General features: G+C 41.5%; 1 protein-coding gene across 2 annotated transcripts in view; it reads right to left on the reverse strand.

Moving 5' to 3' along the window:
• PRDM2 (PR/SET domain 2) overlaps positions 1 to 15,969 on the reverse strand; it is a 107,406-nt gene that overhangs the window by 46,231 nt on the left and 45,206 nt on the right. The gene's annotated exons all lie outside the window — the stretch shown is intronic.

The following is a 15,969-nucleotide window of genomic DNA, read 5'->3' on the forward strand; positions in this document are numbered from 1 at the left end:
TACTAATACTGAAGGTTTGGAAGCTCAGTCTCTTTGGGATTTAGTCAGAATCTGTGACCTTGTTCCACTTCTTCCATTCTACGCTTCTTACTCCTGGTGGCTGTTGGTTTTCGGTTTCAGATTCAGAGTAAGTCCCTTTCCATCTCCCCAAACCTTCCTTCTCTTTCTGTAATGCTCTCCCCAGCCAGGCCCCAAACAGCTCTCAGAGCTGTCCTTTCTCTTTCAGAACAAGCCTCCTGACACCTTTATCTCTGGTCTAGTAAAACGACAAACTAGAAACCACTCGGAGCTTCTGGAAAACGGTATTCTCCTTAACAGAGAATCACCAGAGAGGAGAATAATTAACTAAAATATAGACAACAGATGAAAATGAGGTCAGAGACACAAAATACCACCACTGCAAAGATCAGGATTAAAAACAGAAACATCAATTACAATACAAAGCAAATATTAACCCTAAAAAACGTCCCCAGATTTTGATAAATATTTGAGATGCAGACAAGAAAAATAAAGTATAGAATACTTAATAATCAGCCATTTAATTTGTTAGTCTTAAAAAACAAATTCTAAAACACCATTTTAAATCCCTAATTCTTCAGCCTGTTTAAAAAAAAAAAAAAGCTGTTTTTTGCAATTATATAAAACCTTCACTCAAATTCCTGATAACAACACACCAATCCGTTCACTTCTAAAGGCAGCTGAAGTGGAACCCAGGACACAAGCATATACTTCACTGGAACCACACTCTGGTGGAAACAGAAGCTGAGAGTCTGCCTGGAGATGGCCCATTCAAGTCTCCAGGTGGAAGGGTTATAAACCAATCCCCTCTGCAAGGGGCAAGGACATGAATACACCTTTTCATATTGTAAGAAGTAACCTCCTCTCTCAAGTCTTTCTCCCTTTGTCAACTTAATAGCACTTAGCCTAAATCTGATGATGACAAAGCCTCTTGAAAAATACAGCTGTGTTTTAAGGGAATTTGGATTCAACCAGTTTTCTTATCCTCATTATGACATATGCCCTTCCTTGTCTGTGATGCCTGGCCCATAGCAGACTACTGGTAGCAAACAATGCAAATATAAAGGATTACCTGGCTATTAACATAATTGCTGTAGTAAGTGCAGTTCATGTCTGATGAGGTTCACAGAAAGGGCTCCTAGCGCCCACAGACACCTGATTCAAAAGTTATATTCAGACAGTTTTTCCCCTGGATCAAACCCCCCCCCAATTTTTATATCAGTACCACCTCATGTACCCCAAACAGGGCAAAAGAATGTGACCCTTTTCTTTTTTTTGACTAACCTCTTACTTTCTACTTTGTACAGGTATGAACTTTCGAAATAAGTAAAACTGAAGGCGTAAGCCCTACCTCTTACACATAAACCTTACATACTTTTTTTCTAAGTCATACTGTAAAATATAATAGAAAAACAGATGTCAATTTGTGGTAATACAATCCCTTGCAAAAGCAATTCAAAAAATTTCCTGAAGCCTATCAAGTGCTATATGAACCTAGTAGCAGGTTGTACACAAAAAGTAAACTGGCCTATATGTATAAATAGACTATTAAATAAGTAAAATTTCTACATTTACATAAAGCAAAGCACAACTTTAAGAGTACCATTCATTGATATGTACTAAGAATGAAATCATATAACTAAAAGGTAAAAGTGCTATTTTTAGTTTTATTCCCTACATAAAAGAATATTAGAACACCTAGCTGATACTGCATGTCAAATGTCTTATTTTTGGACTCTCCAAACCTAATCAGTGAGAAGCTGCACCATCCTCAGATCCCCCCACCCCCGTGCCACCCCCCCTGGTATCCTCTTTAAAAAGCAGGACCAGGAAAGCCTGATCTGCCCTGGGAAGAGACGCCACTTGAGGGACATGTGCATTCTCCTCAGAGGACAAACAAGAGTACCCACCACAGGCTGCTACAAGCGTCCCGACCACAGCACGCCTGACATTTGGGGAGATCACTCTCTGCTGTGGGGCTGTCCGAAGCATCAGAGGACGCTCAGAAGCATCACTGACCTCTACCCACTAGATGCCAAGAGCATGCCCCTCCTTCTATCTGTGACAAGCAAGTCTCCAGACATGGCCTAAGTCTCACCCGAAAGGAGGGAGGGGTTGTCTCTCTACATTAAGAACCACTGGGCTAACTCAATATGGGGGTCCACAGTCTACATATTTATAAACACTTTTTAAGTATTCGAGTAACACTAATAAACCAATTCTAAAAACTAAGAAATGGAACAATTAGACTTAGTTTATGATGAAAATGAGTCTATCATGAATCTAATCATCACTCATTCATGGAATTGAGATTATCTGATACATAAAGTGATTTTCTCAATCTTTATCAGAATCATCTAATACCTGAGTTACTTCCCATTAGGACTGCAGACTAGAGATGAAGGGGCTACTGAAATCAACTGTCCGACCTGCTATTTTTTCTGAGAGAAACTGAAGACCAGGGTCCCAAGAGGACTGATCAATCTATGACAGAAGCCTGAACCCGGGTATCCTGACTCACACTTAGGTATGCCTAGTGTCACTCATAAAGCCAAATATTGTAATAACACCTGGTGGCACCTGCTATATTTCCTTAAATCAATACATTTTCCCCCCGATACTTTGTTTTTGTTCTATATGCAATCAAATTAAAAGAAAACAGAAACAAAAACAACTCATAACCAAAAACAACCTGTAAGGACTTTTACAAAGGGAGGGAGATGTGTTAGTTCCTGTCTGTGAGGCAGGAGGTGCCTGGAGAACTGGTCCGGCAGAGCCGCTGGGAGCCTGGTAAGTACACATGTGCACTTACCCTCAGGTTCCTGAAGGGTCCTACATAGAGGCTCTGCCAGCTGCGTGCTCCAGTTGGTCTAAACAAGAAAGATACAGGAATGAAACACAAGGAAAGTGGAATGCAGACAATGACAAAGAACATAATGAAGGACAGGACAAAACTTCATGTATGTAAGGAAAAGAAATACACACATAAAGATGAAGAAAACTGAATGAAACAGAAGGAAAACAGCAGTTATCCACTGCATCAAGGTTCTCCCCCCACCACCCTCCCCCAAATAATAATCTTTGGTTCTTAGTTGGGGATCGGATGTGGTATACTTACTCTCAGGCCTATCGCATGCCCGTGTTGTAAAACTGATGCCCTTACCACTTAAGTGCCGTTCCGCTAGACGGCCCGCAAGTCCCAATCCACGCCTCTCATTTTACAGACACCCAAGGACCACAGATATGAAGCCATCTGCCGGAGGTCGCACAACTAAAGCATCTCTAGAGGAGTCAGAATTAAAACCCCACGACGACGATACCAACGGTGCTCCACTACATTTCGTTCTCAAGAACAATAGTGCAGAATATAAACATTCTTTACAAAGCACTTTATATCCATCATTTCACTCGTTTTCAACGGCAAATGAAAGAAAAGTGATACAAAGACTTTCACTACATTTAAAGAAAAGGAATGATCAAATTGGAATGGAGATTTTTTTCCTGTTCAATTTTATCTTACGCCAGAAGCAAGTTATCAGTCAACAGCACGGAACCCCAACCTGAGCAAATATGGTAAATAATATCAATAAAATCTGATTTTCTGGGCTTCCCTGGTGGCGCAGTGGTTGAGAGTCCGCCTGCCGATGCAGGGGACGCGGGTTCGTGCCCCGGTCCGGGAAGATCCCACATGCCGAGGAGCGGCTGGGCCTGTGAGCCATGGCCGCTGAGCCTGCACGTCCGGAGCCTGTGCTCCGCAACGGGAGAGGCCACAAAAGTGAGAGGCCCGCGTACCGAAAAAAATAAAATAAAATTTTTTTTTGATTTTCTAGAGAAATAGCTACCATATAGAGAAATCAGACAGCCACAATGACTACATTTTAAAGACAACATGTGGCATTATGCTGCTGGTGCCTGCAATGCAAGGTGCAAAACCAAAATTGCCTAAAACATCACATGAATAATTTAAGTTCTGGACTATTTTCTATTCTTCTGATGAGCTAGACAGACACCAGGAAATTCTAAAGAATAATGTTTCAGTTAAAAATGTTCAGGCATCAGAGAGAATGCAAAATTCTAGAAGGCCCGCTCAAGTTACATTAAAAATTCATCACAACAGTGAAGGCTCATGCATTTGGTGACTGAAATGAATTAAATTTAGAACCATATGTAACTCTACGTGCACTGCCTGCCTCCTCACTGGGGAGCTACCCAACTCTGAAGCTTAAAATCAGAATTCAGTATCAGTGCACAGAAGCAGGTCCAGCCCATCTTTGTCTGGGGAGCTTACCGTCTTACTCAGATGCACAGATGATTCCAAACCAGCCAAGACCCACAATCACACCATGAAAGGTCATCAAGGAAACAGGCTGACCTGAACAGGGACCAACCCTGACCCCCCAGAGGGTGGGTGTGCCTGCTGCCCCCAGTTCCTCTCTCACTCAGCCCTGCACCCCTGCAACGGAACTTTCATCCTCTCTACGCTCCCGCGGAACTCCACTTGGACGGTTACCTCTGATCTTGTAATCACAAAACCCCTAATTGCTTTATCTGCCCCCAAGTCTCTCTTTGGCATTTGACAGTCTGATCAGTTTGATGGGCTTAACATCTTAAAATCCCTCTCCCGAGCCTTATGACATTACCATCTAGACTGCCCTCCTTCTGTGACCATTCTATGGCAAAAACCTTTCCCTTCTTTCTATCTTGAAATGAGAGGCTCCCACATAGGAAATCTGAAGACTGGAAGCATGCTTTCACACACGGTTGAAGAAAGGCTTCAACAAAGTATTCAGCTAAGCAGAGGATACAGATCTTAGAGATGAGAACAGACATGGAATAATGGAATTAATGGGCTGTATTAAAAGGTAAGAGAGAGAAGAACCCTAAGATTTGGAGTAGAAAGAGCCTTGAAGATGGTTTAAGCAAACTTCACCAACACACTTCTCTGAGCTTGCTCTCATTTACAAGAACTGCCTAAAATCTCACAGCAAGTTTGTAGTAAAACTGGGACTTTTATTCCCATCCAACTCACCATTCTATCCACCGTGTTCTAACAGCCTTGTTAGTGACACTTTGTGGGTTCCAATTTCACCCTTGAAAAGAATGAACGGTGCCATATGCATTTCAGGCAAGTCTGAGAAATTCATCATGAACATACAAAGTCATTGTGCATCTTTTTCAATTTCTGAAAGGCAAGGGAGTGGTTTTCCTGACAGCAGGCCCAAAACAAGATGAAAAGCTTAACTGGAGAAAAAGCATAAAGTTCATGTTAAATGACTTCTTTATAGGATTAAAAAAAAAACCCACAAACAAACAAGATCTCTAGCAGATCAGGTAGTAAGGAAGGGGAACCAATGGACAACGGCAAAACCGTTAGCTGAAAGAATGGCCAAACTGATGCTGCGTGAGCTCCTTGAGGGTGGTCAGAGTTAGACCTCAGCACTGTTTCACATCTGGCAGTGGTTTAACATTCTGCAGTGGGTGTGATGAGTAGAGAGAAAAGAAGCTGGAAACGGATATACAAAACTAGGTTTTCCACGAAGAACTACAGGTCATTTCAATAATCTTCATGTTTTTTTTTTGTTTTTTGTTGGGGGGCGGGCTGTGCCACGCGGCACGTGGGATCTCAGTTCCCCGACCAGGGATCGAACCTGTGCCCCCTGCAGTGGAAGCTCAGAGTCTGAACCACTGGATCACCAGGGGAGTCCTTTCATGTATTCTTTAAAAAAAAAAAGAAACAGATGCTGAGTTTACTACCCTGGAAGTCATCAGAAGGAAACCTGTAGCAGCAGGCCCAATGTGAGAAACTGCAACCAGAAAGGCTTCCCTGTGTAAAGGTCGACAATGTCACCACACACGCAAGAACGTGTTTATCAGATGATCAGAAGTGGCCGTTAAACTGGCCAAGGTGAGACCAGTGGGTAAACAAACCACTTGTGGCCTTAGCCCCATCAGCCCACTGTGTTTCAAACAGAGAAATGTTAAGGCAGTAAGATGCTGCAACAGTTGGTTTTTACGAAAGTGATATGCTATACATTTTCTACAGATTTCTTTCACACAGAAAATAACCTTGAAATGTACCTGGTAGTAAAAAATTCTGTTATGCTGCTTGGGCAAAATTTCAAATCTTTTTCTGTAGTTAAACTCCTCACCAAGAGCTGTCTGCAATCCTGGAGGCAAATTATAAAAATAAAACCTCTCTGGTTTTAAGTTGCTCATGGTATTAAAACAGGACTCTAGGCTTTGCTTCAACAGAAACAATGGAACAAAGTTCTGGATTTTTCAGCGCTGCAGATCACAGTATAAATTCCTGGAATGCTTGCAGCCCGAGCGAGGGATGGGGGGGGGGGAGAGGGAGCGGGGCACAGTCTTTGCTGCTGTGGAGGCTCTGGCTCCCCACCTCTTCCAAATGTCAGGCTGATGGAAGAACAGCGAAGATCACATCTGAAGGGAGCTTTTAATTTCTTTTTTAAAAAAAGGCTTTTCGCGGCTTTGACTGGATAATTCCAAACACTAGAAATGGTTCCCCAAATAAACTTCAGTAAATTCAAATTAAGAAAGCTTTGAATTTCCTTACGCTCTTAGGAACCTCAAAAAGTCTTGTGGCATAAACAAAATGTTAGAGACCTCTGAAACTGAAACAAGCTGCTAGCCTGTTCTGTTTTACAATCGTTTTAATTTCTCAAGTTCTTCTCATGGATTTTCAGTAGCCTTTATTTTACAGGAAAAAAAATGTATCTAAAGTCTGAAAACCTTACATATAAAAAGTGAATTGGCAACTGCAAAGTAAAGAACTTAATTCAAAGTTCAGGTGTCAGTCCCCTGTGGCCAAACAAACCAGGCCTGGGAGCTGTGCAGGGAGGTGGTGTGTTACAAGTGCCTGCAACCCTAAAACACAGGGGACAGCCACACCCTCGAGAATTGGTCAGTCTCAGCAAAAGGAAAGTCTATTTTCTCCTCCCAAAGCCCATGATAAGTTTTACAATGCTATATCCTGATGAATTAATTACAAAACTTAGTTTAAAAATACTTTCAGGAAGTAAAATCTAGATATAAATCTGAGTCAACACAATTGCAACACGTAAAATTCATCCTTTACATTTGTACACAGAAATGCCCATAGGAACAATGGTCAAGCCATATCACCAGTTAATGAAATCAGGCTAAAATTTATCCACAGATTTTGTAAACCAAAAGGATCTGCACTAAGATGTTGGCAGGTGGCTCCTGGTGACAAGATTATTGATGAGGGTATGATACCTGATTCTCCATCTGTTTGTATTTTCTAATTTTTCTAGATGAACATTTGGTTACATGCTGCAAAAAATAAACGATTTTTTAAAAAAGAAGTACCTACAAAAGCCTACAAATTAACAAAATACCTACAAATTAACAAAAAATTAATGAGACAAGAGAAAACTTTTCTTTTGGCTGAGATTAACGTATGCAATTTTACATCAGTACAATTTGGAAAAAGCCTCAACTTTCCACTTTGCCTGCACAGCAAAAAGTATTGAAGTGTTTCTCTTTTCCATCTCCTACCTGTACACCGCAGCATAGTGTCCAGAATGCACTCTCCCCAGGAACACCAAATCCACAACAGAGATACAGTGACATTTGGGACTTAAAATACATTTGACCCTTGACAGCACAGGGGGGTTCAGGACACTGACCCTCTATAAAGTTGAAAATTTGTGTATAACTTGTAGTCAGCCCCCCATATACGCGGTTCCTCCCCAGCTGGGTTTCTGCATCCTCGGATTCAACCAACCTCAGATCACTGAGTACTGTACTATTATTCATTATTAAAAAAAACTCCGCATATAAGTGGAACCCTGTAGTTCAAACCCGTGTTGTTCAGGGTCAACTGTATTCATAACAGGCATCATTAAATAGCCCTAACTGCTTAAGCATTCACATTACCACTGTGAGCGTTCTGGTATATATCCTTCAATTCTCTTTGCCACGCACCACATTACTTCAAACAAAAAATTGATTTGTCTCCTCCTTTTGAAAAGCCACACACCCCCTATTCTTTTTCTTGTTTCAATGTACTTGGTTATCATATCCATAATTATTTAAGTCAAAAACCTAATTTAAACAATCACCCTGAGTACCTCCCAGGTATAAGCTGAGGGTCAATGTCTTGGCAGTCAACTATGATAACCATGAGAGTCTTGTTCACTAGCTTTTATTTTGCTTCTCCTAAAATGTAAAAATTTGGCAATGGCATTTGAATATGACACATTTTGGTAGAGGTTTAAGCAATTCATTTACAAACACAAAAGAATTTATAGCTACTACACTACCAAATCACTGGGATCTACCATGAAATGAGACGATTTATTCCAGTATAATTTTTAAGACTCTTCATCACTATTGCTAAATGAACTCATTCCCTTCTGTTCAAGACCTCAACTGTCCTCCAGCCCCTCTCACGCCTGCAGATGTGCCTCTATCAGAGCGTACGAAATGACACATCTCGGCTCCCATCGGAAAAGAGGTTGGAGCTCTCCAGGGCTTAGGCACGTACCCAGGGTAGCACAAATTCACCCCTCTGACAAACTCAAAACTGCCGAGGTTGTCTTTCAGATTCAAGAAGCAGGGAAGGAACTAAAATGTGTTCTCCTCACAAAGCAATTATTTTTAAAATCACAAGTTACATATAAATTCAGTTCCAGATTTTTTCTCTTACAGACCTCCACCTAAAAACAAAATCCTACTAGCCTACTTAACAACTCATCTCATCCTCACATGTATTAGCCTTTATCAGACTACTATTAAAATTTACCCCAAGCTCATTATTCTTGCTAGATAAAAAAATTTTTCCGCTACATACTTTGTGAAGTTTCTGGAGTAACAGTGAAGTAGAAGTATTTTGATCATTTTCTTGGGTGCTTGTTACCTACAAGGCACTTTGTTAAGAGCTATAAGGGAACACATATATATTACTACAAAGATGTCTGCCCCAAAGATATTTAAAATGGAAGTTATTTGTCTAACTTTGTGAAAAGCAATCCCCTTTGCAAAAAAGGCCCTACTAATGTCAACAAGAAGCAAATCTTGAGTGGAAAAAATGTTCTAGAAAATGTGTATTTCATTAAAAATAGAAAGAAGGGAATGCAGGAGGGAGGAAGCTGGCAGGAAGGATGGGGATGGCAGAGAGAGAGGGAGGAAGGGGGGAGGGGGGAGAGCGGGAGAGGGGGAGAGAGACAGCATTGGGGGCGGGGTGATGTAAATAACCGTCCAGCCAGGTACAGTGAGGAGGCTCCGGGAATCGCTAGTAACCAAGCTACAAGCTACAGCCCGCCCTTGGAAGGAACACAGCCACGGGGCTCCAGCTCTGCTAACAGGCTCCAGCACTGAGATCACAGCCTTTTAGAAACACTAAATCTTACTCGGTGCCGCTCTCCAACAAGGATTATCCCACAGGGTCCCGAGCTGACGCTGCTTCTCTCTTTTGCCAGCGTAGAGGTGAAATAACGCCCTCAGGCAACAAAGAAGTCCAGGAGGAAGAGTTCACAAAAGGATGAGGATATGAAACACAGCTGCCTCCTAGGCCAGTGTCCACGCTGGGAAAAGGGGACTCACTCTCAATCCAGTCACGCATTTCACCTGCCCCCAAAGGTTCCTGTGTCACCAAGGTCACACATCTTCCCTGCAAAGAGCTGGCCCCAACTAAAGTGAGACTCGGACTGGGCTCTCCCCCCGCTCCCTCCCTGGTGTTGGGGTGGCATTCTGAATAAAACAGGTCCCCAAACGACAAGAGCCCACAAAACGGAAATTCACAGAACTGAAATTATATTGCGCAGCCATGGGCCAAGACACGATTAAGGAGAAGTAATCTTGGTTCAGAGCAGAGGGGAACTAACCATGATGCATACGGGTGATAACTACCTGACACTGTCCTAGGGAAGGGAACCCAAGATAATGTGCACAAGGAACTAACTTCGCACAGTGGCTGACACAGACTCAGTAAATGGAATCAATTGTACGGATTATGCACAGTAGATTCTACTAAACAAATTACAGAAATCCCACGCCTACAAGTCTAAATTGTCAGCATATGTTCCTTCTTATGAAGACAATACCATTCTGCTTCCCTAACAAATCCGAATTCATCCATTTCTTTTACTCATTTGTTCTACATCGATTCACAGGATCCCACCCAGATATCACGACAGAAACGTACAAGTCCAGTGAGGACAGACGTTTAATTGAGATGAGAGAGAATTACGTCAAACACTCACTAACATCTCCATTCACATATATAAATGCTCCAACAGCAAAAGTTGCGAGTATACGTCAATTTTTAAAGTCTGTAACCCACTGATTTTATTGCTTCTAAAGAACACTCTGTTCTTAATTTTTTAAATTAAGCACACTAGTTCACTTTACTGGTTCCTAATCTTTTTGGGAAGGAATCTTAGACGTCTTTGAAAATCAGATAGCACCTAAGGCTCCTCTCCCCTCAAAGTCACGAAGAGCCGTAAACACAACACCTGGGGCTCAAGGATACCTGTGTTACTATGAAGTCAAGTGGTGAGTTCATGTAAATATGCATCTTGACAGGAGCGCCCCTGTGTGACCCTGAAAAAGAACCCCAACTCCTCAGACTGCTCAATAAAAGTGCTGCACAGATAATCAGGACATTTAATAAGTATAATACATAATAAATAAAACTGACATTGTCAACTTAAATAGTAACTTCTCCTAAGAGAATGGCTCTTTCACACTTTAGTTTTTCCCTGAATTCATATCAAGATGTAAAATGACAAGATTTCCTAATCTGTCATAAACAGCACTGAAACGGCTCCCACACAGTTACCTTCAAGGATGTCTGATAATTTACTATCTAAGAAAGTGTATCCAAAATTCATCCAAAACCTCACCTGCATAAAATTTTGTTGTAACAGGAGAGTCGCGAGTGATTTGGCTCACATAAAGGTAAGGCAGAGAAACAGGAAGACGGTAAGCCCTTCATTTGGGCAGCAAGCAAATAGTGAAACGTTTACTTTTGCCTATTTAATAAATCAAATTCCAAGAGTTGTCTAATCCACCAACCTGTGTGATCACAGGTGTCCTAGTTGGGGTAACGAGTGAAAGAAGACAGCTTTTAAGATAGAAGCAGATCTCCAGCAACTGAGGAATTCTCTAGTGTCCCAATGTGTATCTAGTTACAGATCCAAAGAGGCTCTTTACTCTTACCTAATTTGTAATCTATACTTAATTCATTCCATGTTGCCAAAGCAAAATATATGGATTTTTTAAAGAAGATACTGAAACTGTTCGTTTCTTTGTTTTTTTTTTTAAAATCCAGAAGTGCCACGATAGGCCCAAGAATAGGCAGTTACCACGGAGCTAATTTTGCCGGTGGCCACCAATTCCAATGAAGTGGACCGAGGTCGCTGTGCCACACACGCTCCTGTGAGCCTCTCACTTAATGCTCAAGGCAACCCTACACTGTAGGTGTTACCCTCATTTTACAGACAGGTAAACTGAAGATCAGAACGTGTAGAGTAATCCACCCAAAGTCACATGCTGGTAACTGGTGGAGCTAGGATTTGGATCTGGCCTTGGAACTCCAAGGCTATGTTCCAGCATGCCACAATGAAATCCACACACTGTACATCTCCCGGCACTCAAAGGTTTAGCTGGGTCAGCAGTTTTTCCCTTCTCTCTTCCCCTCAACATACACACATCAGTCTCGTTTAAACAAGGTATCATTGGCCAAGTACTGATCCAGTTGTATTTAATACAGAAGCAACAGTGAAGCCTGAGCAACATACTTAATGTGCTTTAACATAGAAAGAAGTTGGAGGGGAACATAACAGTCATTTACTATGAAAACAAAGTTTACCAATTCCATGTACTTTCTGACAACTGCCCACGAGATTCAGAAGACCCCACCTCTCTATAACTGAAAGGGGTCAGAAATAGTGTTAGTTAAGGGTCACTTTTTCTTGAGTCAATACTTTCCACGCTCTGATTCAACCATGAATTTAATTTGCTTTAGCAAACAGACAGTAATTTTCCAGCCAATTCCTGAAATTATAATTTCGATGGAATCAAAACCACAAATAGAAGTTACTAAGCTCAACACTCAAATGTGACCTTGCTGTCGAATACTCCTATGATCACACCTAGCAAGGAAGAGATACTTCCTGAATAATATATTTGGCAACTAATAAAACTCCTAAAAGCAAGCAAATCTGCAATCTTAAACCCCTCGTTCAAAAATCCAACCAAGATTGAGACTACTGGTAATTATTCCTTTTTATCTGTTTGGAGGACAGTGAGAGGGGCAACTGTAATTTCAACTCCAGTGTTAATCCTACAAAAATGACAATCCGCATGTGTAAACAGACAAAGATCAAAACTGCAACTAACGAGCACTGTGCTGCCGGCAGCATAAATCTGGTCGAGATGAACATGGGTTTCCACTGATGCCAACACTAACATCTTCACAGCGAAGGGACCAAGGCAGGAGGTGGAGCGCAGTAACCTACCATTCCTCACAGGGACCTGAGACTTTCTGCTTTACTTCACAGGAAAACAGGTTCTGAAAACCTCATAGGTTAAAAACAAAAATACAGTCAACAGAACTAGAAAGGCATATTCTACACCTCAAACTGGCAAGAGATGGAAAACTGAACCTAAGAAACCAAATGGAAGAAAAATAACAGAAGGCACAGAAATTTCAGTGTTGCCCATTCTGAACTGTCCCTTAACTTCAAACACCACACATAATTCTGTTTGGGGGTTCTAAACACGGGTGAACAAACCAGTTTGCCCTCATTTTTGTGGCATGTGGTGGCTCAGGAAACCTACAACAGACTGCACCAAGAGGTAGAATTATAAGTACAAGAGGAAAAGACTGTTTATCACTGTAGCTTTAATAGAAATAAGGGGGAAGAGGAATTTTAGCCTAAGTATTATTTCCTGATTTTCTTTTTAACCAAAGCAAAGATAATCCTCTACAGGGCTTCCCTGGTGGCTCAGTGGTTGGGAGTCCGCCTGCCGAGGCAGGGGACACGGGTTCGTGCCCTGGTCCGGGAAGATGCCACATGCCGCGGAGCGGCTGGGCCCGTGAGCCACGGCCGCTGAGCCTGCGCGTCCGGAGCCTGTGCTCCACAGCGGGAGAGGCCACGACAGTGAGAGGCCCGCATACCACAAAAACAAAACAAACAAACAAACAAACAAAAAGATAATCCTCTGCAGCTCTACATAACAGGTAACATACAGCTCTTTCATTAAAGGTGAGATTAGGTTTTGGTCATTCAGATACTGATTAAAGTAATAAGAACATATAAAATTTAAAGTTCTGAAAGTATCAAAATAGCAAGGATGTCAGACGTCATAATCTTATCTTAGAAACTGGTATTTTTGTATACACACACATACAATATCATTATTTTATCATTAAAATAAATCTCTTACCTCTGAAGCTATTCAAATATTCTTTGTAATATTAAAGTATATTAAATTTACTATATAACAATTAAAATAACTACACCATCATACAATGAAAACTTCTATCAAGAAGTATTTTTAAATTTCAGAGTCATGACCACAAAAATGAGAAGAGGAAATAAATAGCTACAATAAGTGCTTCAGAATACTGAGGACTTTCTAGTCTCTTACCCATAATCCCTCAGGACTTTTTCTCAATATACGTGCCAAGTTTTAACCTTTTAAACAAAGTTACTTCCCCTTAATTTTTAGAGAAAATTTAAACAGAACAGAAAGAAAAATGCTTAAGAAATTTGAAAAATGAAAGCACAGATTACTAAGCAGCAGTTCCGTCCAGCCTACAGTGTGGGTAAGGGTGTTAAGGACTTACTAAACCTTTAAGGAACAACTGAATAAAGAACTCTCAGTACAAGTTTCAGGTGGAAAAAGCCATATTACATTTTGTTACAAATCCAAGAAGTTTTAAGTTTTATACATGCACACATATTCTAAAGACTCTATTGTGGGGTAAACAATCACCCCTGCCCCGCATGAGGAGAATTCAGGAGTGCACACGAACAGGTCAGGGCAACTCCCTTCTCATTCTTCTTTCCTTTCTTGCTTTTCCTCCAGAATGAGTCAAGTTGCTAGAATAGGAACAGCTTTATCAGCAAACAAAACCTCTTAAGAAGCTACTGCTTCAAACACTTCATGAATTCTTAAAGGAAAAGGTAAAGAATAAAAACCCACGCCCCGGGCTTCCCTGGTGGCGCAGTGGTTGAGAGTCCGCCTGCTGGTGCAGGGGACACGGGTTCGTGCCCCGGTCCGGGAAGATCCCACATACCGTGGAGCGGCTTGGCCCGTGAGCCGTGGCCATTGAGCCTGCGCTCCGCAACGGGAGAGGCCACAGCGGTGAGAGGCCCGCGTACCACCAAAAAAAAAACCCACGCCCCCATGAACATTTTGACAAAACAAACAAGATCCCTATCTTTTGTTGGTGTCACATCGTGAGAGTGAAGGAAACTAATAAGCATGATTTAACTCCATTATACCACAAACAAATCAGAACTACACTTAAAATCAGTTTCTAGACTTAATTTTTAGAGTGTATGTTAATTAAAACATGTTCATGATCTATAACATTCAGCTTAAGAAAACTTTTAAAGTTATATTTTATTCAGTGGAAGAGTCAGTCATTCTCAACAAAAGAACACTAGTTCAGAGGAGGACACTAAACATCAGTGGCTTCTTGAAATCATCGATAAAACAAAATGAAAGAACTCCACAATCCTAGACACAATCTCTCTGCCATCCACACTGCCGAGGGCATTAGGCCAAGGCAATGTCTCACTCGGTTCCTGTGGTTTCCAAACGGATTTCAAAAATAATACACAACTTAAGAGAAATGAAGTATTTATAAGAAGCTCAAACCAACAAATATGTCATTAAAAAAACCCAAAACACTTAATAGACGAGCTGGAAAGGGATAAAAATCTAATCTGGGGCTTCCCTGGTGGCGCGGTGGTTGAGAGTCCGCCTGCCGATGCAGGGCACGCGGGTTCGTGCCCCGGTCCAGGAAGATCCCACATGCCGCGGAGCGGCTGGGCCCGTGAGCCATGGCCGCTGAGCCTGCGCGTCCGGAGCCTGTGCTCCGCAACGGGAGAGGCCACAACACTGAGAGGCCCACGTACAGCAAAAAAAAAAAAAAAAAAAAAAAAATCTAATCTGTTATTTTTTTTAAAAAACTGTTTGAGGTGCTCAAAGGAATACAATAAATCTGTTTAATCCATAAACCCCAAAGCAAAAATAACTCAAGGCATTAGTTTTCACCATAACTTAGCTTTCCAATACCAAAGATTTTACTTAATCACACTGCCTTATTATTTAGGATTAAAATGGGCAATTCTAAAGTGAGTAGTGAAAATTCATCTTGGCTAATTAGCAAAGCCTTAGGAAACACTGCTACTTATTCAGTGTAAGTGTCCTGCTTAGAAACATTACAAACAAAAACTAGATTTAGGCAAGGTGGAGCCAAACAATTTAGTAGCTGGGCGAACCTGGGCAAACCATGGAACCCCTCAAACATCAGTGTCCTCATCTACAAAGGAGGAGAATGATTCCCTACTTTGCAGGGCTATTGGGAGGATTAGCAATGATGTACCTGGAGCACCAAGCACAGTGCTAGGCACAAGACAGACGTGGTAAAGAAACGAGTAACTGCTGTCACTGTCACTGTCACCGTCAACAGAAAGCAGTTCATCACTGGACGACATGTGCACGTAAGTGTCAAATCATGAGATGTGTCCCTATCAAAATACACTGTAATGAACGAATTCAGCCAAGAGCTCTTGTAAGGTCTGACACTGGTTTAATCTGAGCAGTAATAAAGAAAAACGGTTGCTTTCAACATTTATCTTCTTCACTTTGAGAAACAACAGTAATGTTTTCAAATAACTCCTGCTTCTCCAAGTCATCCAACTTCCTAAACTATGTCGACCAAGT

The sequence above is a fragment of the Mesoplodon bidens genome (assembly GCF_964165515.1).
Source record: "Mesoplodon bidens genome assembly, chromosome: 2".
In the NCBI taxonomy this organism is placed as follows: Eukaryota; Metazoa; Chordata; class Mammalia; order Artiodactyla; family Ziphiidae; genus Mesoplodon; species Mesoplodon bidens.